We start from the raw sequence: 21,491 nt of genomic DNA on the forward strand, positions 1-21,491 counted from the left end.
CCTGAAAAATCTCTTGCACCCCCTGGGGGGAGCGCTCCCCACTTTGCGCACCGCTGTCATAGAGGATTTAATTTCTTCACTGACTAAAAAGTCAATATTGTGCAGTTGTCATTTCGAGCAGTGAAGGGGTTAACACAGAGATTCTCAACTCCAGTCCTCTAGGGCCACCAACAGGTCAGGTTTTAAGGATATCTGTGCTACAGCATAGGTGGCTCAAAGATTGAGCCATCTGTGCTGAAGCAGGGATGTCCTTAAAACCTATTTTTCTTTTGAAGGAGAATTCTCCAGCCCACTGGGACAGCCATGGGGACATGTTTTGCCCCCAATTATGCGGGACTCTTTATGGGGAAATGGGAGATGGAATTCATTTGGCGCCCGAATGAGTTTAGCAAATATTTAAAATATTATCGAAGATATATAGATGATATCTTGATTTTCTGGGCTGGGTCTCCTCGTTACTTGAGTAGATTCAATAACTATCTGAATGATAACGGTAGGAATCTTGTACTAAGTGGGGAGAATCATAAAAGTGAGATGAACTTCTTGAATCTCAATTTGAAAATTGTGAACAATAATATCAGTACAACATTTTTTTTTTTTTTAAAGTTGATGTCAACTCATACTTTGATTATCAGAGCGATCATTCAAACCAATGGCTTAATAATATTCCATATGTCCAAGTACTATGAGTTCGTAGGAATTGCTCTCAGGTATCAGATTTTGACGAACAATCTGGAGTTATAGCCAAGAGGTTAATCAACAAAGGGGTATGATAAACAACTAATTGATAAATCCATTAAGAATAGTAGGAACTACCCCAGGGAACAACTTTTAATCCCCAAAGAAAGGGAAAAAAATTCACAACAGTGAATGAGGGTGAAGATAAACCACTATTCACTACAAGGTTCTGTGACCAAGAAATGAAAATCCGAAAGATTCTGCAGAAACATTGGGGTGACCTCCAAATGGACCAGATAATCTTACCAGATACGATTACAACAAAACCGAAAATAGACGTTAGGGAAGCCAAAAATCTAAAAAATAAAACATCTTGGCTCCAAGTGTTTTGAAAAAAGATACTTTAAATATATCCTCAAATGGGATTTTTTTGCAAAAACCAATAGGGAAGTACACATGGGAAACGTGTGATGTGTCAGTACATGTCACGCGATAAATGCATGCGTGATATGAAAACTAGAAATGAACACAAAATCACACAATTCATCGACTGCCTTAGCACATTTGGGGTTTATATCATTGACTGCCCGTGCAATTTCAGGTATGTCGTATAACTATGAGACCCCTCAAAACGAGGATTGGTGAACATGTCAATGGGATCGAAACTGCTCAGCGCAACCTTTAGAAAGGTAAAAAGATACATCATTTAGCGCGGCATTTTGTGACCCACCATGAAGGCGAACCTGATGGATTGCGCTTCAGGTGTATTGAGGTAGTTCCAAGAGATCCTGGAACAGGAGACGAGAGCTCAAACTCCTTCAAAGACAACAATTCTGGATCTGCACACAAGGTAGTAAAGCACCTGGGGGTCTGAACGAATTAATAGAACTGGCCCGTTTTCTGAAATAGGATGTGCTGTGGCTCTACTTCATCGACACCTGATCGTGTGTGTGTGTGTGTGTGTGTGTGTGTGTGTGTGTGTGTGTGTGTGTGTGTGTGTGTGTGTGTGTGTGTGTGTGTGTATATATATATATTTGTTTGTTTTCAATTATTGGTTCTTAGTATAATGCTAATTATTAACTAGTATGTAGAACCAGCTATCCATCTACCTAACATATATTCCCTTTTAGAATACGTTATATTTTGTAGGTTCAGATGTAACTAGGATGAGTAATTTAAGACATTGTACCAATAATGACTTCTCATTCGTCTTTCCTAAAGAGAGGATACGAATAACTTTTTACTTTTGCCATCATGTTATTATTGCCCACGGTTGATCACTAGTATATTAATAATAATGTACTGTAGATCATATAAATCTAGAATTGATGTGTTTATGTTTTTCTACTAGTGGCACTCTCTGTCTCCGTGATTTGAGAAGAGAGTAAGGTATTTCATGTTATCATATATGAACACTGTTCATCTGGGCTGTATTCATATACAACCTTCACGTTATTCATTACTACAGGTACTCCTCGCTATCCAACGTTTCACTTTACAACGAATGGCGTATCCAACGCTTTACAAAGCAACCCTAAGGGCCGTTATCAAACGCCAGAATGCGTTATCCAGCGCTCACTGCCACTGATTAACATGGGACTCACTTTACTACGGTTTCACTATCCAGCGCCACTTCTAGAGCGGGTTTTCCGTTGGATAACCGAGGACCGCCTGTATTTTTTTATATATATTTTTTAGATATTAATGTTTTAGTTGTAATTGTATGTTAGATTATTATATGCCATTTTTTGCTCTTATGACCTGTTTAGTATATGTGGGTTTTTTACTTTACATTGTTGTTTTATAGTGCACATTTATGTTTGTTGTCACATGTCATTTTGTCATACTGTACATATTTGTTCTCATCAATCATTTGTTGCTTTATATGTATGTATATTTATATGTGCTTTGTCATCATTCACTTGTCCGTGGCTTGGCAGTGATTGATTTCACTAATTGGAAGGCTTTCTACTATACCCGGTACTGATCCTGATTGGCTGGAGGCTAACTCCTCCTTGGTATTTAAGACCAGCCCTAGAATCCATTAGACAAACCCCCTGATGAAGCGTCATTTGACGCGAAACGCATTGAGGCGAGGTCATCATGTAGCTACATGACGAAGGGCGCCTGGAAGCTAACATCCCCCCATCTCCATGAGGACGTCAACTCCAATTGCATCCACCGCTTTAAACAACTTGCTGGTTGGACTGTATTCCAATTTCTACCTTAGACTGAGAGCTTGCGGGATTCGAACCCCGACCCCCGTGGCAGCGCCCTTTCGGGTGTGCGGGTGACAGCGCCCTTTCGGGTGTGCGGGTGACTGGATCTACGTGACCCTATTTTATAATGTAAGTCTTCTTTAGTCTCATTTTTAAACGTTATTGTGTTTTTCCTTTTTTGTTTTATATGTCCTGGTTTATCCCGCCGATCACGGGAGAATAGGCGCCGCAGAGGGACACGCTTGGACTCAACAGAGATTGCTGGGACAGCGCACACTCTTATTCCCTTCTATCGTTAAAACCTGACCTGTTTGGGGGTCTTGAGGACTGGAGTCGAGAACCCCTAGGTTAACGGAAGACGATTTGTCCCACATGTGTTTTTCCTGCTTGACACTGAACTCTCACATGATATTGGTTCTTTGATCTTTATTTAGCATTTTCCACCCCGAAAAGCCTCTTTTCAGGTTTTTTTTCCCCCAGCGTTTTTAAGATTTTATTTATCATTTTGCTGTATTACTCCAGCGAACCATTGCTGCTGGCCGGCTGTTCCACCCATCTACTACTTTTTTTAAGCAGTGAATGATTTTTTTGCCCATCTCCCTATACTATATATCAGTCCTCCCTGTAGAGAATGCGTTGTTGGCCGTCTGGCCGTGAGACGCTTCATCACATTGATGGAGATCAGACGTGATTTGGCACAGATGTTTTCCGGGGACAGCGTGTGCAATTACTGCCCATAGAGGCTGTGATGGCAGATACAGTAGACAACTTTAAGGCAAGGTGTAAAACCCGCGGCCGCATATGGTCGGTTTTAACCCACGCAGATTCGCCAGAACTGCCGCTGGATACAACCCGCTGGCGGACTCTTAAGAACGGTTTGGGGAATCCGCGGAGTGTATTGCCAATAATAAAATATCAGCGAAATCGCCCTTTTTTGGAGATTGATCCGCTGAAATCCGCGGAGCAAAGGAACCGGCCCAACTGCTGCGGTTCCCAATTCACCCCAAAAACTCGCCCATCTCCAGCTGAACCTCTGTATTTGAAAGGAACGGTATACAGAGATATGCTGAATAACTTGCATAGGAAGTGCAGTGATCCGGGGAGAATTGGCATTGTCATTATGGGGGTGGAAGGGGTGGTCTCCCCAACAGATATTTTATTGCTAGCTTCCTTTGGGTCAATAAAACTGTAAATAGGATTCCAATTAGAGCGTTCCAGTGGTTCAGCTCCACGAACACGTCTCCCCCTGTGTATAATGGCCACCAGTGATCTCAGGGCACCCACAGGAAATACATTTGTTACTTTGAAATCTGCAAACCCGCTGTTTAGTCTTTAACTAAAGTATGGGAAGAATCCCTGGCAGGGCCTCCGGAAGCATGTGAATTAATACTGCCTAACCTGGCGCTCACCGATCGGCTTACCATGTATGGTGTTTCAGGGTTACTTTGGCTCTGAGGAGCCGTAAGCCGCGCAGGCTGAGACTTAACTCCTCGATAACCGTCTCGTGAGCAGAACCACAAACGTGGAGATGTTTTCTACACTTCTCTCAGTCCTTGTATCCCCTTAAACTGTCAGTGTGGCCTGCAGCACATTACAGAGCAACACGGTAACATGCAGCACATTACAGAGCAACACGGTAACATGCAGCACATTACAGAGCAACACGGTAACATGCAGCACATTACAGAGCAACACGGTAACATGCAGCACATTACAGAGCAACACGGTAACATGCAGCACATTACAGAGCAACACGGTAACATGCAGCACATTACAGGGCAACACGGTAACATGCAGCACATTACATAGCAACACGGTAACATGCAGCACATTACAGAGCAACACGGTAACATGCAGCACATTACAGAGCAACACGGTAACATGCAGCACATTACAGAGCAACACGGTAACATGCAGCACATTACAGAGCAACACGGTAACATGCAGCACATTACAGAGCAACACGGTAACATGCAGCACATTACAGAGCAACACGGTAACATGCAGCACATTACAGAGCAACACGGTAACATGCAGCACATTACAGGGCAACACGGTAACATGCAGCACATTACAGAGCAACACGGTAACATGCAGCACATTACAGAGCAACACGGTAACATGCAGCACACTACAGAGTAACACGGTAACATGCAGCACATTACAGAGCAACACGGTAACATGCAGCACATTACAGAGCAACACGGTAACATGCAGCACATTACAGAGCAACACAGGAACATGCAGCACATTACAGAGCAACACGGAAACATGCAGCACATTACAGAGCAACACGGTAACATGCAGCACATTACAGAGCAACACGGTAACATGCAGCAGCACATTACAGAGCAACACGGAAACATGCAACACATTACAGAGCAACACGGTAACATGCAGCAGCACATTACAGAGCAACACGGTAACATGCAGCACATTACAGAGCAACACGGTAACATGCAGCACATTACAGAGTAAAACGGTAACATGCAGCACATTACAGAGCAACACGGTAACATGCAGCACATTACAGAGCAACACGGTAACATGCAGCACATTACAGAGCAACACGGTAACATGCAGCACACTACAGAGTAACACGGTAACATGCAGCACATTACAGAGCAACACGGTAACATGCAGCACATTACAGAGCAACACAGTAACATGCAGCACGTTACAGACCAACACGGTAACATGCAGCACGTTACAGAGAAACACGGTAACATGCAGCACATTACAGAGCAACACGGTAACATGCAGCACATTACAGAGCAACACGGTAACATGCAGCACATTACAGAGCACACGGTAACATGCAGCACATTACAGAGCAACACGGTAACATGCAGCACATTACAGAGCAACACGGCAACATGCAGCACATTACACAGTAACACGGTAACATGCAGCACATTACAGAGCAACACGGTAACATGCAGCACATTACAGAGCAACACGGTAACATGCAGCACATTACTGAGCAACACGGTAACATGCAGCACATTACAGAGCAACACGGTAACATGCAGCACATTACAGAGCACACAGTAACATGCAGCACATTACAGGGCAACACGGTAACATGCAGCACATTACAGAGCAACACGGAAACATGCAGCACATTACAGAGCAACACGGTAACATGCAGCACATTACAGAGCAACACGGTAACATGCAGCACATTACAGAGCAACACGGTAACATGCAGCACATTACAGGGCAACACGGTAACATGCAGCACATTACAGAGCAACACGGTAACATGCAGCACATTACAGAGCAACACGGTAACATGCAGCACATTACAGAGCAACACGGTAACATGCAGCACATTACAGAGCAACACGGTAACATGCAGCACATTACAGAGCAACACGGTAACATGCAGCACATTACAGGGCAACACGGTAACATGCAGCACATTACATAGCAACATGGTAACATGCAGCACATTACAGAGCAACACGGTAACATGCAGCACATTACAGAGCAACACGGTAACATGCAGCACATTACAGAGCAACACGGTAACATGCAGCACATTACAGAGCAACACGGTAACATGCAGCACATTACAGAGCAACACGGTAACATGCAGCACATTACAGAGCAACACGGTAACATGCAGCACATTACAGAGCAACACGGTAACATGCAGCACATTACAGAGCAACACGGTAACATGCAGCACATTACAGGGCAACACGGTAACATGCAGCACATTACAGGGCAACACAGTAACATGCAGCACATTACAGAGCAACACGGTAACATGCAGCACATTACAGAGTAAAACGGTAACATGCAGCACATTACAGAGCAACACGGTAACATGCAGCACATTACAGAGCAACACGGTAACATGCAGCACATTACAGAGCAACACGGTAACATGCAGCACATTACAGAGCAACACGGTAACATGCAGCACATTACAGAGTAACACGGTAACATGCAGCACATTACAGAGCAACACGGTAACATGCAGCACATTACAGAGTAAAACGGTAACATGCAGCACATTACAGAGCAACACGGTAACATGCAGCACATTACAGAGCAACACAGTAACATGCAGCACATTACAGAGCAACACAGTAACATGCAGCACATTACAGAGCAACACGGTAACATGCAGCACATTACAGAGCAACACGGTAACATGCAGCACATTACAGAGCAACCCGGTAACATGCAGCACATTACAAAGCAACACGGTAACATGCAGCACACTACAGAGCAACACGGTAACGTGCAGCAGCACATTACAGAGCAACACGGTAACATGCAGTACATTACCGTGTTGCTCTGTAATGTGCTGCATGTTACCGTGTTGCTCTGTAATGTGCTGCATGTTACCGTGTTGCTCTGTAATGTGCTGCATGTTACTGTGTTGCTCTGTAATGTGCTGCATGTTACCGTGTTGCTCTGTAATGTGCTGCATGTTACTGTGTTGCTCTGTAATGTGCGGCATGTTACCGTGTTGCTCTGTAATTTGCTGCATGCTACCGTGTTACTCTGTAATGTGCTGCATGTTACCGTGTTACTCTGTAGTGTGCTGCATGTTACCGTGTTACTCTGTATTGTGTTGCATGTTACCGTGTTACTCTGTAATGTGCTGCATGTTACCGTGTTACTCTGTAATGTGTTGCATGTTACCGTGTTGCTCTGTAACGTGCTGCATGTTACCATGTTACTCTGTAATGTGCTGCATATTACCGTGTTACTCTGTAATGTGTTGCATGTTACTGTGTTGCTCTGTAATGTGCTGCATGTTACCGTGTTACTCTGTAATGTGCTGCATGTTACCGTGTTGCTCTGTAATGTGCTGCATGTTACCGTATTGCTCTGTAATGTGCTGCATGTTACCGTGTTACTCTGTAATGTGCTGCATGTTACCGTGTTGCTCTGTAATGTGCTGCATGTTACCGTGTTGCTCTGTAATGTGCTGCATGTTACCGTGTGCTCTGTAATGTGCTGCATGTTACCGTGTTGCTCTGTAATGTGCTGCATGTTACCGTGTTACTCTGTAATGTGCTGCATGTTTCCGTGTTACTCTATAATGTGCTGCATGTTACTGTGTGCTCTGTAATGTGCTGCATGTTACCGTGTTGCTCTGTAATGTGCTGCATGTTACTGTGTTGCTCTGTAATGTGCTGCATGTTACCGTGTTACTCTGTAATGTGCTGCATGTTACCGTGTTACTCTATAATGTGCTGCATGTTACTGTGTGCTCTGTAATGTGCTGCATGTTATCGTGTTGCTCTGTAATGTGCTGCATGTTACCGTGTTGCTCTGTAATGTGCTGCATGTTTCCGTGTTGCTCTGTAATGTGCTGCATGTTCCTGTGTTGCTCTGTAATGTGCTGCATGTTACCATGTGCTCTGTAATGTGCTGCATGTTACCGTGTTGCTCTGTAATGTGCTGCATGTTACCGTGTTGCTCTGTAATGTGCTGCATGTTACTGTGTTGCTCTGTAATGTGCTGCATGTTACCGTGTTACTCTGTAATGTGCTGCATGTTACCGTGTTGCTCTGTAATGTGCTGCATGTTACCGTATTGCTCTGTAATGTGCTGCATGTTACCGTGTTACTCTGTAATGTGCTGCATGTTACCGTGTTGCTCTGTAATGTGCTGCATGTTACCGTGTTGCTCTGTAATGTGCTGCATGTTACCGTGTGCTCTGTAATGTGCTGCATGTTACCGTGTTGCTCTGTAATGTGCTGCATGTTACCGTGTTACTCTGTAATGTGCTGCATGTTTCCGTGTTACTCTATAATGTGCTGCATGTTACTGTGTGCTCTGTAATGTGCTGCATGTTACCGTGTTGCTCTGTAATGTGCTGCATGTTACTGTGTTGCTCTGTAATGTGCTGCATGTTACCGTGTTACTCTGTAATGTGCTGCATGTTACCGTGTTACTCTATAATGTGCTGCATGTTACTGTGTGCTCTGTAATGTGCTGCATGTTATCGTGTTGCTCTGTAATGTGCTGCATGTTACCGTGTTGCTCTGTAATGTGCTGCATGTTTCCGTGTTGCTCTGTAATGTGCTGCATGTTCCTGTGTTGCTCTGTAATGTGCTGCATGTTACCATGTGCTCTGTAATGTGCTGCATGTTACCGTGTTGCTCTGTAATGTGCTGCATGTTACCGTGTTGCTCTGTAATGTGCTGCATGTTACTGTGTTGCTCTGTAATGTGCTGCATGTTACCGTGTTGCTCTGTAATGTGCTGCATTTTACCGTGTTGCTCTGTAATGCGCTGCATGTTACCGTGTTGCTCTGTAATGTGCTGCATGTTACTGTGTGCTCTGTAATGTGCTGCATGTTATCGTGTTGCTCTGTAATGTGCTGCATGTTACCGTGTTGCTCTGTAATGTGCTGCATGTTTCCGTGTTGCTCTGTAATGTGCTGCATGTTCCTGTGTTGCTCTGTAATGTGCTGCATGTTACCATGTGCTCTGTAATGTGCTGCATGTTACCGTGTTGCTCTGTAATGTGCTGCATGTTACCGTGTTGCTCTGTAATGTGCTGCATGTTACTGTGTTGCTCTGTAATGTGCTGCATGTTACCGTGTTGCTCTGTAATGTGCTGCATGTTACCGTGTTGCTCTGTAATGCGCTGCATGTTACCGTGTTGCTCTGTAATGTGCTGCATGTTACCGTTTTACTCTGTAATGTGCTGCATGTTACCGTGTTGCTCTATAATGTGCTGCATGTTACCGTGTTGCTCTGTAATGTGCTTCATGTTACCGTGTTGCTCTGTAATGTGCTGCATGTTACCTTGTTGCTCTGTAATGTGCTGCATGTTACCGTGTTGCTCTGTAATGTGCTGCTTGTTACTGTGTTGTAACATGCAGCAGCACATTACAGAGCAACACGGTAACATGCAGTACATTACCGTGTTGCTCTGTAATGTGCTGCATGTTACCGTGTTGCTCTGTAATGTGCTGCATGTTACCTTGTTGCTCTGTAATGTGCTGCATGTTACCGTGTTGCTCTGTAATGTGCTGCTTGTTACTGTGTTGTAACATGCAGCAGCACATTACAGAGCAACACGGTAACATGCAGTACATTACCGTGTTGCTCTGTAATGTGCTGCATGTTACCGTGTTGCTCTGTAATGTGCTGCATGTTACCGTGTTGCTCTGTAATGTGCTGCATGTTACCGTGTTGCTCTGTAATGTGCTGCATGTTACCGTGTTGCTCTGTAATGTGCTGCATGTTACTGTGTTGCTCTGTAATGTGCGGCATGTTACCGTGTTGCTCTGTAATTTGCTGCATGCTACCGTGTTACTCTGTAATGTGCTGCATGTTACCGTGTTACTCTGTAGTGTGCTGCATGTTACCGTGTTACTCTGTAATGTGTTGCATGTTACCGTGTTACTCTGTAATGTGCTGCATGTTACCGTGTTACTCTGTAATGTGTTGCATGTTACCGTGTTGCTCTGTAACGTGCTGCATGTTACCATGTGCTCTGTAATGTGCTGCATATTACCGTGTTACTCTGTAATGTGTTGCATGTTACTGTGTTGCTCTGTAATGTGCTGCATGTTACCGTGTTACTCTGTAATGTGCTGCATGTTACTGTGTTGCTCTGTAATGTGCTGCATGTTACCGTATTGCTCTGTAATGTGCTGCATGTTACCGTGTTACTCTGTAATGTGCTGCATGTTACCGTGTTGCTCTGTAATGTGCTGCATGTTACCGTGTTGCTCTGTAATGTGCTGCATGTTACCGTGTGCTCTGTAATGTGCTGCATGTTACCGTGTTGCTCTGTAATGTGCTGCATGTTACCGTGTTACTCTGTAATGTGCTGCATGTTTCCGTGTTACTCTATAATGTGCTGCATGTTACTGTGTGCTCTGTAATGTGCTGCATGTTACCGTGTTGCTCTGTAATGTGCTGCATGTTACTGTGTTGCTCTGTAATGTGCTGCATGTTACCGTGTTACTCTGTAATGTGCTGCATGTTACCGTGTTACTCTATAATGTGCTGCATGTTACTGTGTGCTCTGTAATGTGCTGCATGTTATCGTGTTGCTCTGTAATGTGCTGCATGTTACCGTGTTGCTCTGTAATGTGCTGCATGTTTCCGTGTTGCTCTGTAATGTGCTGCATGTTCCTGTGTTGCTCTGTAATGTGCTGCATGTTACCATGTGCTCTGTAATGTGCTGCATGTTACCGTGTTGCTCTGTAATGTGCTGCATGTTACCGTGTTGCTCTGTAATGTGCTGCATGTTACCGTGTTGCTCTGTAATGTGCTGCATGTTACCGTGTTGCTCTGTAATGTGCTGCATGTTACCGTGTTGCTCTGTAATGCGCTGCATGTTACCGTGTTGCTCTGTAATGTGCTGCATGTTACCGTTTTACTCTGTAATGTGCTGCATGTTACCGTGTTGCTCTATAATGTGCTGCATGTTACCGTGTTGCTCTGTAATGTGCTTCATGTTACCGTGTTGCTCTGTAATGTGCTGCATGTTACCTTGTTGCTCTGTAATGTGCTGCATGTTACCGTGTTGCTCTGTAATGTGCTGCTTGTTACTGTGTTGCTCTGTAATTTGCTGCATGTTACCGTGTTGCTCTGTAATGTGCTGCATGTTACCGTGTTGCTCTGTAATGTGCTGCTGCATGTTACCGTGTTGCTCTGTAATGTGCTGCATGTTACCGTGTTACTCTGTAATGTGCTGCATGTTACCGTGTTGCTCTGTAATGTGCTGCATGTTACTGTGTTGCTCTGTAATGTGCTGCATGTTACCGTGTTGCTCTGTAATGTGCTGCATGTTACCGTGTTGCTCTGTAATGTGCTGCATGTTACCGTGTTGCTCTGTAATGTGCTGCATGTTACCGTGTGCTCTGTAATGTGCTGCATGTTACCGGGTTGCTTTGTAATGTGCTGCATGTTACCGGGTTGCTCTGTAATGTGCTGCATGTTACCGTGTTGCTCTGTAATGTGCTGCATGTTACCGTGTTGCTCTGTAATGTGCTGCATGTTACCGTGTTACTCTGTAGTGTGCTGCATGTTACCGTGTTGCTTTGTAATGTGCTGCATGTTACCGTGTTGCTCTGTAGTGTGCTGCATGTTACCGTGTTGCTCTGTAATGTGCTGCATGTTACCGTGTTGCTTTGTAATGTGCTGCATGTTACCGTGTTGCTCTGTAATGTGCTGCATGTTACCGTGTTGCTCTGTAATGTGCTGCATGTTACCGTGTTACTCTGTAGTGTGCTGCATGTTACCGTGTTTCTCTGTAATGTGCTGCATGTTACCGTGTTGCTTTGTAATGTGCTGCATGTTACCGTGTTGCTCTGTAATGTGCTGCATGTTACTGTGTTGCTCTGTAATGTGCTGCATGTTACCGTGTTACTCTGTAATGTGCTGCATGTTACCGTGTTACTCCGTAATGTGCTGCATGTTACCGTGTTGCTCTGTAATGTGCTGCATGTTACCGTGTTGCCCTGTAATGTGCTGCATGTTACCGTGTTGCTCTGTAATGTGCTGCATGTTACTGTGTTACTCTGTAGTGTGCTGCATGTTACCGTGTTGCTCTGTAATGTGCTGCATGTTACCGTGTTACTCTGTAATATGCTGCATGTTACCGTGTTGCTCTGTAGTGTGCTGCATGTTACCGTGTTGCTTTGTAATGTGCTGCATGTTACCGTGTTGCTCTGTAGTGTGCTGCATGTTACCGTGTTGCTCTGTAATGTGCTGCATGTTACCGTGTTGCTTTGTAATGTGCTGCATGTTACCGTGTTGCTCTGTAATGTGCTGCATGTTACCGTGTTGCTCTGTAATGTGCTGCATGTTACCGTGTTACTCTGTAGTGTGCTGCATGTTACCGTGTTTCTCTGTAATGTGCTGCATGTTACCGTGTTGCTTTGTAATGTGCTGCATGATAACGTGTTGCTCTGTAATGTGCTGCATGTTACTGTGTGCTCTGTAATGTGCTGCATGTTCCCGTGTTGCTCTGTAATGTACTGCATGTTACCGTGTTGCTCTGTAATGTGCTGCATGTTACCGTGTTGCTCTGTAATGTGCTGCATGTTCCCGTGTTGCTCTGTAATGTGCTGCATGTTACCGTGTTGCTCTGTAATGTGCTGCATTTTACCGTGTTGCTCTATAATGTGCTGCATGTTACCGTGTTGCTCTGTAATGTGCTGCATGTTACCGTGTTGCTCTGTAATATGCTGCATGTTACCGTGTTGCTCTGTAATATGCTGCATGTTACCGTGTTGCTCTGTAATGTGCTGCATGTTACCGTGTTGCTCTGTAATGTGCTGCATGTTACCGTGTTGCTCTGTAATGTGCTGCATGTTACCGTGTTGCTCTGTAATGTGCTGCATGTTACCGTGTTGCTCTGTAATGTGCTGCATGTTACCGTGTTGCTCTGTAATGTGCTGCATGTTACCGTGTTGCTCTGTAATGTGCTGCATGTTACCGTGTTGTTCTGTAATGTGCTGCATGTTACCGTGTTGCTCTGTAATGTGCTGCATGTTACCGTGTTGCTCTGTAATGTGCTGCATGTTACCGTGTTGCTCTGTAATGTGCTGCATGTTACCGTGTGCTCTGTAATGTGCTGCATGTTATCGTGTTGCTCTTTAATGTGCTGCATGTTACCGTGTTGCTCTGTAATGTGCTGCATGTTACTCTGTTGCTCTGTAATGTGCTGCATGTTACCGTGTTGCTCTGTAGTGTGCTGCATGTTACCGTGTTGCTCTGTAATGTGCTGCATGTTACCGTGTGCTCTGTAATGTGCTGCATGTTCCCGTGTTGCTCTGTAATGTGCTGCATGTTACCGTGTTGTTCTGTAATGTGCTGCATGTTACCGTGTTGCTCTGTAATGTGCTGCATGTTACCGTGTTGCTCTGTAATGTGCTGCATGTTACCGTGTTGCTCTGTAATGTGCTGCATGTTACCGTGTTGCTCTGTAATGTGCTGCATGTTACCGTGTGCTCTGTAATGTGCTGCATGTTACCGTGTTGCTCTGTAATGTGCTGCATGTTACCGTGTTGCTCTGTAATGTGCTGCATGTTACCGTGTGCTCTGTAATGTGCTGCATGTTACCGTGTTGCTCTGTAATGTGCTGCATGTTACTGTGTTGCTCTGTAATGTGCTGCATGTTACCGTGTTACTCTGTAATGTGCTGCATGTTACCGTGTTGCTCTGTAATGTGCTGCATGTTACCGTGTTGCTCTGTAGTGTGCTGCATGTTACCGTGTTGCTCTGTAATGTGCTGCATGTTACCGTGTGCTCTGTAATGTGCTGCATGTTACCGTGTTGCTCTGTAATGTGCTGCATGTTACCGTGTTGCTCTGTAATGTGCTGCATGTTACCGTGTTGCTCTGTAGTGTGCTGCATGTTACCGTGTTACTCTGTAATGTGCTGCATGTTACCGTGTTGCTCTTTAATGTGCTGCATGTTACCGTGTTGCTCTGTAATGTGCTGCATGTTACCGTGTTGCTCTGTAATGTGCTGCATGTTACCGTGTTGTTCTGTAATGTGCTGCATGTTACCGTGTTGCTCTGTAATGTGCTGCATGTTACCGTGTGCTCTGTAATGTGCTGCATGTTCCAGTGTTGCTCTGTAATGTGCTGCATGTTACCGTGTTGCTCTGTAATGTGCTGCATGTTACCGTGTTGCTCTGTAATGTGCTGCATGTTACCGTGTTGCTCTGTAATGTGCTGCATGTTACCGTGTTGCTCTGTAATGTGCTGCATGTTACCGTGTTGCTCTGTAATGTGCTGCATGTTTCCGTGTTACTCTGTAATGTGCTGCATGTTACCGTGTTGCTCTGTAATGTGCTGCATGTTACCGTGTTGCTCTGTAATGTGCTGCATGTTACCGTGTTGCTCTGTAATGTGCTGCATGTTACCGTGTTGCCCTGTAATGTGCTGCATGTTACCGTGTTGCCCTGTAATGTGCTGCATGTTACCGTGTTGCCCTGTAATGTGCTGCATGTTTCCGTGTTACTCTGTAATGTGCTGCATGTTACCGTGTTGCTCTGTAATATGCTGTATGTTACCGTGTTGCTCTGTAATGTGCTGCATGTTACCGTGTTACTCTGTAATGTGCTGCATGTTACCGTGTTGCTCTGTAATGTGCTGCATGTTACTGTGTGCTCTGTAATGTGCTGCATGTTACCGTGTTGCTTTGTAATGTGCTGCATGTTACCGTGTTGCTCTGTAATGTGCTGCATGTTACCGTGTTGCTCTGTAATGTGCTGCATGTTACCGTGTGCTCTGTAATGTGCTGCATGTTACCGTGTTGCTCTGTAATGTGCTGCATGTTACCGTGTTGCTCTGTAATGTGCTGCATGTTACCGTGTTGCTCTGTAATGTGCTGCATGTTACCGTGTTGCTCCGTAATGTGCTGCATGTTACCGTGTTGCTCTGTAATGTGCTGCATGTTACCGTGTTGCTCTGTAATGTGCTGCATGTTACCGTGTTGCTCTGTAATGTGCTGCATGTTACCGTGTTGCTCTGTAATGTGCTGCATGTTACCGTGTTGCTCCGTAATGTGCTGCATGTTACCGTGTTGCTCTGTAATGTGCTGCATGTTACCGTGTTGCTCTGTAATGTGCTGCATGTTACCGTGTTGCTCTGTAATGTGCTGCATGTTACCGTGTTGCTCTGTAATGTGCTGCATGTTACCGTGTTGCTCTGTAATGTGCTGCATGTTACCGTGTTGCTCTGTAGTGTGCTGCATGTTACCGTGTTACTCTGTAATGTGCTGCATGTTACCGTGTTGCTCTGTAATGTGCTGCATGTTACCGTGTTGCTCTGTAATGTGCTGCATGTTACCGTGTGCTCTGTAATGTGCTGCATGTTCCAGTGTTGCTCTGTAATGTGCTGCATGTTACCGTGTTGCTCTGTAATGTGCTGCATGTTACCGTGTTGCTCTGTAATGTGCTGCATGTTACCGTGTTGCTCTGTAATGTGCTGCATGTTACCGTGTTGCTCTGTAATGTGCTGCATGTTACCGTGTTGCTCTGTAATGTGCTGCATGTTTCCGTGTTACTCTGTAATGTGCTGCATGTTACCGTGTTGCTCTGTAATGTGCTGCATGTTACCGTGTTGCTCTGTAATGTGCTGCATGTTACCGTGTTGCTCTGTAATGTGCTGCATGTTACCGTGTTGCCCTGTAATGTGCTGCATGTTACCGTGTTGCTTTGTAATGTGCTGCATGTTACCGTGTTGCCCTGTAATGTGCTGCATGTTTCCGTGTTACTCTGTAATGTGCTGCATGTTACCGTGTTGCTCTGTAATATGCTGTATGTTACCGTGTTGCTCTGTAATGTGCTGCATGTTACCGTGTTGCTCTGTAATGTGCTGCATGTTACCGTGTTGCTCTGTAATGTGCTGCATGTTACTGTGTGCTCTGTAATGTGCTGCATGTTACCGTGTTGCTTTGTAATGTGCTGCATGTTACCGTGTTGCTCTGTAATGTGCTGCATGTTACCGTGTTGCTCTGTAATGTGCTGCATGTTACCGTGTGCTCTGTAATGTGCTGCATGTTACCGTGTTGCTCTGTAATGTGCTGCATGTTACCGTGTTGCTCTGTAATGTGCTGCATGTTACCGTGTTGCTCTGTAATGTGCTGCATGTTACCGTGTTGCTCCGTAATGTGCTGCATGTTACCGTGTTGCTCTGTAATGTGCTGCATGTTACCGTGTTGCTCTGTAATGTGCTGCATGTTACCGTGTTGCTCTGTAATGTGCTGCATGTTACCGTGTTGCTCTGTAATGTGCTGCATGTTACCGTGTTGCTCCGTAATGTGCTGCATGTTCCCATGAATTCGGGGTGGCCTGTTGCCGGATTCAGCACCCCCAGATTGTAGGGCTGACCTGTACAAAGTTCCCCGATTGTACAATAGACGTTTTGCATATTTCTTATAGAAATAACCTTCCGAGCGTTTTCTTTTGTGCCAGTTAATTTGGGGATTTATTTTGAATCATACACTTCATTTCATTTTATATTATTGATTTTAAATAAAGTTACACGAGCGCTCACACTTATTTTGCAGGCACAGTAGTTGGAGGCTCTCCTGACCTTGCTTGTCCTTACATGGGCCGGCCTAACGCACCGAGAAACCCAGAAGGAAAATATTTAACAAATTGTCCTCTGATGCTCACGTCCCATGTTATACTCGTTACACACGCTTCCTGCGGCAGGGACCAGCAATCAATTGCTTTTCAATGAGTATTAACTGCCCTGTAACACAGCAATCAAGCAATCCTTCATGTCACAGTAAATGTGGCCCAATTATGGCCTTTTCTAGTGAATGACTCGTAATGTGCCTTCCAGCCCTAAATGTGTCCTAAGGAGCAGCAAATCTGGCCCTTAATCTCTGAAACTGCCTCTTGGCTTTTCTCTTTCCGCCCTAAAGATTCCCTTCATCAAAAACATTTTATGAGCTGTCTAAGGCTTTTACTCAGTATGTTGTAAAGTAATCATTTGCAAGCTGTAAAATACTTTATTACCATCCCCTCCCCCCGCACTGGGAATCAGATCCATCATAGAATTGAATATTGGTCGGAGTGGGGGGAGGGGAGGGGAGGGGGAGGGGGAGGGGAGGGGGGGATTTAAAGGTTACGACGCAGGTGAAATTCTGGCTCCGGAGCAAATTGGTGAACGCTGGTTAAAGATGTGCTGGGATTTTCAGGGGCCCCCCCAATACATAAATCACTTACAGAGAGATCCTGCATGCAACCAATTATACACGCAACCAATTATACACGCGACCAATTATACACGCGACCAATTATACACGCAACCAATTATACACGCAACCAATTATACACGCAACCAATTATACACGCAACCAATTATACACGCAACCAATTATACATGCATACACGCAACCAATTATACACGCGACCAATTATACACGCAACCAATTATACACGCAACCAATTATACACGCAACCAATTATACACGCAACCAATTATACACGCAACTGTGGGGCACCCCTGTAATACACAGTGTGCTAGCTTCACTATTTCTCCTCTCCTGTAATACACAGAGGGCTAGCTTCACTATTTCTCCTCTCCTGTAATACACAGAGGGCTAGCTTCACTATTTCTCCTCTCCTGTAATACACAGAGGGCTAGCTTCACTGTTTCTCCTCTCCTGTAATACACAGAGGGCTAGCTTCAGTATTTCTCCTCTCCTGTAATACACAGAGGGCTAGCTTCACTGTTTCTCCTCTCCTGTAATACACAGAGGGCTAGCTTCAGTATTTCTCCTCTCCTGTAACACACAGTGTGCTAGCTTCACTATTTCTCCTCTCCTGTAATACACAGAGGGCTAGCCTCACTATTTCTCCTGTCCTGTAATACACAGAGGGCTAGCCTCACTATTTCTCCTGTCCTGTAATACACAGAGGGCTAGCCTCACTATTTCTCCTCTCCTGTAATACACAGAGGGCTAGCCTCCCTATTTCTCCTGTCCTGTAATACACAGAGGGCTAGCCTCACTATTTCTCCTCTCCTGTAATACACAGAGGGCTAGCCTCACTATTTCTCCTGTCCTGTAATACACAGAGGGCTAGCCTCACTATTTCTCCTGTCCCTTAATACACAGAGGGCTAGCCTCACTATTTCTCCTCTCCTGTAATACACAGAGGGCTAGCCTCACTATTTCTCCTCTCCTGTAATACACAGAGGGCTAGCCTCACTATTTCTCCTCTCCTGTAATACACAGTGTGCTAGCCTCCCTATTTCTCCTCTCCTGTAATACACAGAGGGCTAGCTTCAGTATTTCTCCTCTCCTGTAACACACAGTGTGCTAGCCTCACTATTTCTCCTCTCCTGTAATACACAGAGGGCTAGCCTCACTATTTCTCCTCTCCTGTAATACACAGAGGGCTAGCTTCAGTATTTCTCCTCTCCTGTAACACACAGAGGGCTAGCCTCACTGTTTCTCCTCTCCTGTAATACACAGAGGGCTAGCCTCACTATTTCTCCTGTCCTGTAATACACAGAGGGCTAGCCTCACTATTTCTCCTGTCCTGTAATACACAGAGGGCTAGCCTCACTATTTCTCCTGTCCTGTAATACACAGAGGGCTAGCCTCACTATTTCTCCTGTCCTGTAATACACAGAGGGCTAGCCTCACTATTTCTCCTCTCCTGTAATACAGAGGGCTAGCCTCACTATTTCTCCTCTCCTGTAATACACAGAGGGCTAGCCTCCCTATTTCTCCTCTCCTGTAATACACAGAGGGCTAGCCTCACTATTTCTCCTGTCCTGTAATATACAGAGGGCTAGCTTCACTATTTCTCCTGTCCTGTAATACACAGAGGGCTAGCCTCAGTATTTCTCCTGTCCTGTAATACACAGAGGGCTAGCCTCACTATTTCTCCTCTCCTGTAATACACAGAGGGCTAGCCTCCCTATTTCTCCTGTCCTGTAATACACAGAGGGCTAGCCTCACTATTTCTCCTCTCCTGTAATACACAGAGGGCTAGCCTCACTATTTCTCCTGTCCTGTAATACACAGAGGGCTAGCTTCACTATTTCTCCTGTCCTGTAATACACAGAGGGCTAGCTTCACTATTTCTCCTCTCCTGTAATACACAGAGGGCTAGCCTCACTATTTCTCCTCTCCTGTAATACACAGAGGGCTAGCCTCAGTATTAAAGCTCTCTCATATTTCCAGGTTTCAGCAGAGAAGTAATCCTGGAAAATTCAATAGAAGTCATTTGTCATCTGAATTTTCAACAAACGAGCTTCAAATCACTTTTATGTCCGTCCAGTCCTATTCTTCCCTTTCCCCGCCTCTGTGTCCCCTACTGCCTGGTATTAGTTACAGATTACATATATCAGAACCAAAAACTCAACTTCTGTTACATTTCGTGACACGGTGTGCTCATGTGCATGTCATTTCCCAGAATCCCTGGCTGCAGTGGAAGCGGTGTGTGCAAAGAGATAATGGGGAAGGGCAGATTGCAGACCTGGCTGAGACGTGTGAATTTTATTTACTGATCATTTTGAAATGAACAAGCAGATTCCATAAACTCCGATAAGAGTCCTGTGTTATCTGCAGACACGTGGGTGACTGTTGATAAGGGGTGGCCCTGAGATACCCCTTATCTGAGTTAATTGAATCCTAATAATATATATAATATAACTAATAATATAACTAATAACTAATAATATAACTAATAACTAATAATATAACTAATAACGGCGTCTGCCTGTCATGGAGAATTTACAAATCATACACAGAGCAGCATCCCCAATCCCTGCCGGTATCACCTTCTCCTCTGCGCCTAACACCCTTCTGACCCCACTGCGTGTCACACAACGGGGGCAGATTAATAATACATGTGCCATGTATGTGATGTGTATTTTTAGAGCATGCTTTTGTAGGAATAACCCGATTACCTTCGCCTGGGAAGAACAGACACCAATTCATTCTTTATTTAAATGAAAATCACCAGATGCCTTTGGGTTCCCCGTGGACAGTAAATATCCGTGGATAGCTTGCATATCACACTGAGCTGGGTTTATGTTTTATGCTGATTTGTGTAGGAATGAACTGTAGGATCTGTACATTTTTTCTACGTATTTTCCCCCTTCCCCCCGCTGTTTAACCCATGCACTTGTCTGCTGCCAGATAATCCTTCAGTGATTTATTACAGCTCAACCCCCTTATAACGCTGTGCTTGGGGTCCAAAGAATCACATCGCGCTATAAGTGGATCGCGTTAGAAATAATGAACAATTGTATGCATTGTACAATAAAGTATTTAAGACACCAATAATCGTGTTGTAAAGTATTCATAAATACAAAAATTGGGAGCCGTGCTTGCATCGTGCTATAAGCGGATTCGCGTTGTTGCGGATCGCGTTATAGCGCGGTTGAGCTGTATATCCAGACGTTTCCAGGTTCTTCATCATTGTGCTGTATTTCTGAGATTTCCGTACTGTGCCTGAGCCCAGGAGATCGCAGATATATCCCACAATGCAGTGACGCAAAGAATAAGGGCAGCGTATGATGTCATTTCCATCACTGTGACACTATGAGGTCACTTGCACCATTTTGACACAAGGACGTTGCCGGCTGCTCCTTTTGGACCCCAAAAATAAAGATTTGGGTGAATCGGGGGGATCTGAAGGTTAAAATAAAGGAAGTTGTATTTTGGGGAAATCACTGACTCGGGTTCTAACTGCGGTTCAGAATAAGTGTCTGCTACATAGATCTGACCATATATACACATTACTGTATATACACACACGGTGTTCTATTAACTAGATCAGGGGCGGCCAACTCCAGGCCTCAAAGGCCACCAACAGGCCAGGTTTTAAGGATATCCCTGCTTCAGCACAGGTGCCTCAATCTTTGACTGCATCCGCTGTGCTGAAGCAGGGATATATTGAAAATCTAATCAGTTGGTGGCCCTTGAAGACTGGAGTTGGTCTCCCCTGCACTAGATGCACAAACTCAGCAGCACACAGAAACTGCCTGCTCCGATTCAGAAAGATCAGACGGTTCCAGAACCAGCGGTCCCATAGTCACCATACAGTGAAGCAGCTTCCCCGCCCCAGAGATCTCAGTCCCATTTATCTCCGTCGAGGGCAGAAGAGTTCTCATCT

General features: G+C 44.9%; 1 protein-coding gene across 1 annotated transcript in view; it reads right to left on the reverse strand.

The window, feature by feature from the left end:
• Positions 1 to 21,491, reverse strand: part of MYLK (myosin light chain kinase) — a 375,829-nt gene that overhangs the window by 171,353 nt on the left and 182,985 nt on the right. The gene's annotated exons all lie outside the window — the stretch shown is intronic.

This window comes from Ascaphus truei, chromosome 7 (assembly GCF_040206685.1).
Source record: "Ascaphus truei isolate aAscTru1 chromosome 7, aAscTru1.hap1, whole genome shotgun sequence".
NCBI classification, from domain to species: Eukaryota; Metazoa; Chordata; class Amphibia; order Anura; family Ascaphidae; genus Ascaphus; species Ascaphus truei.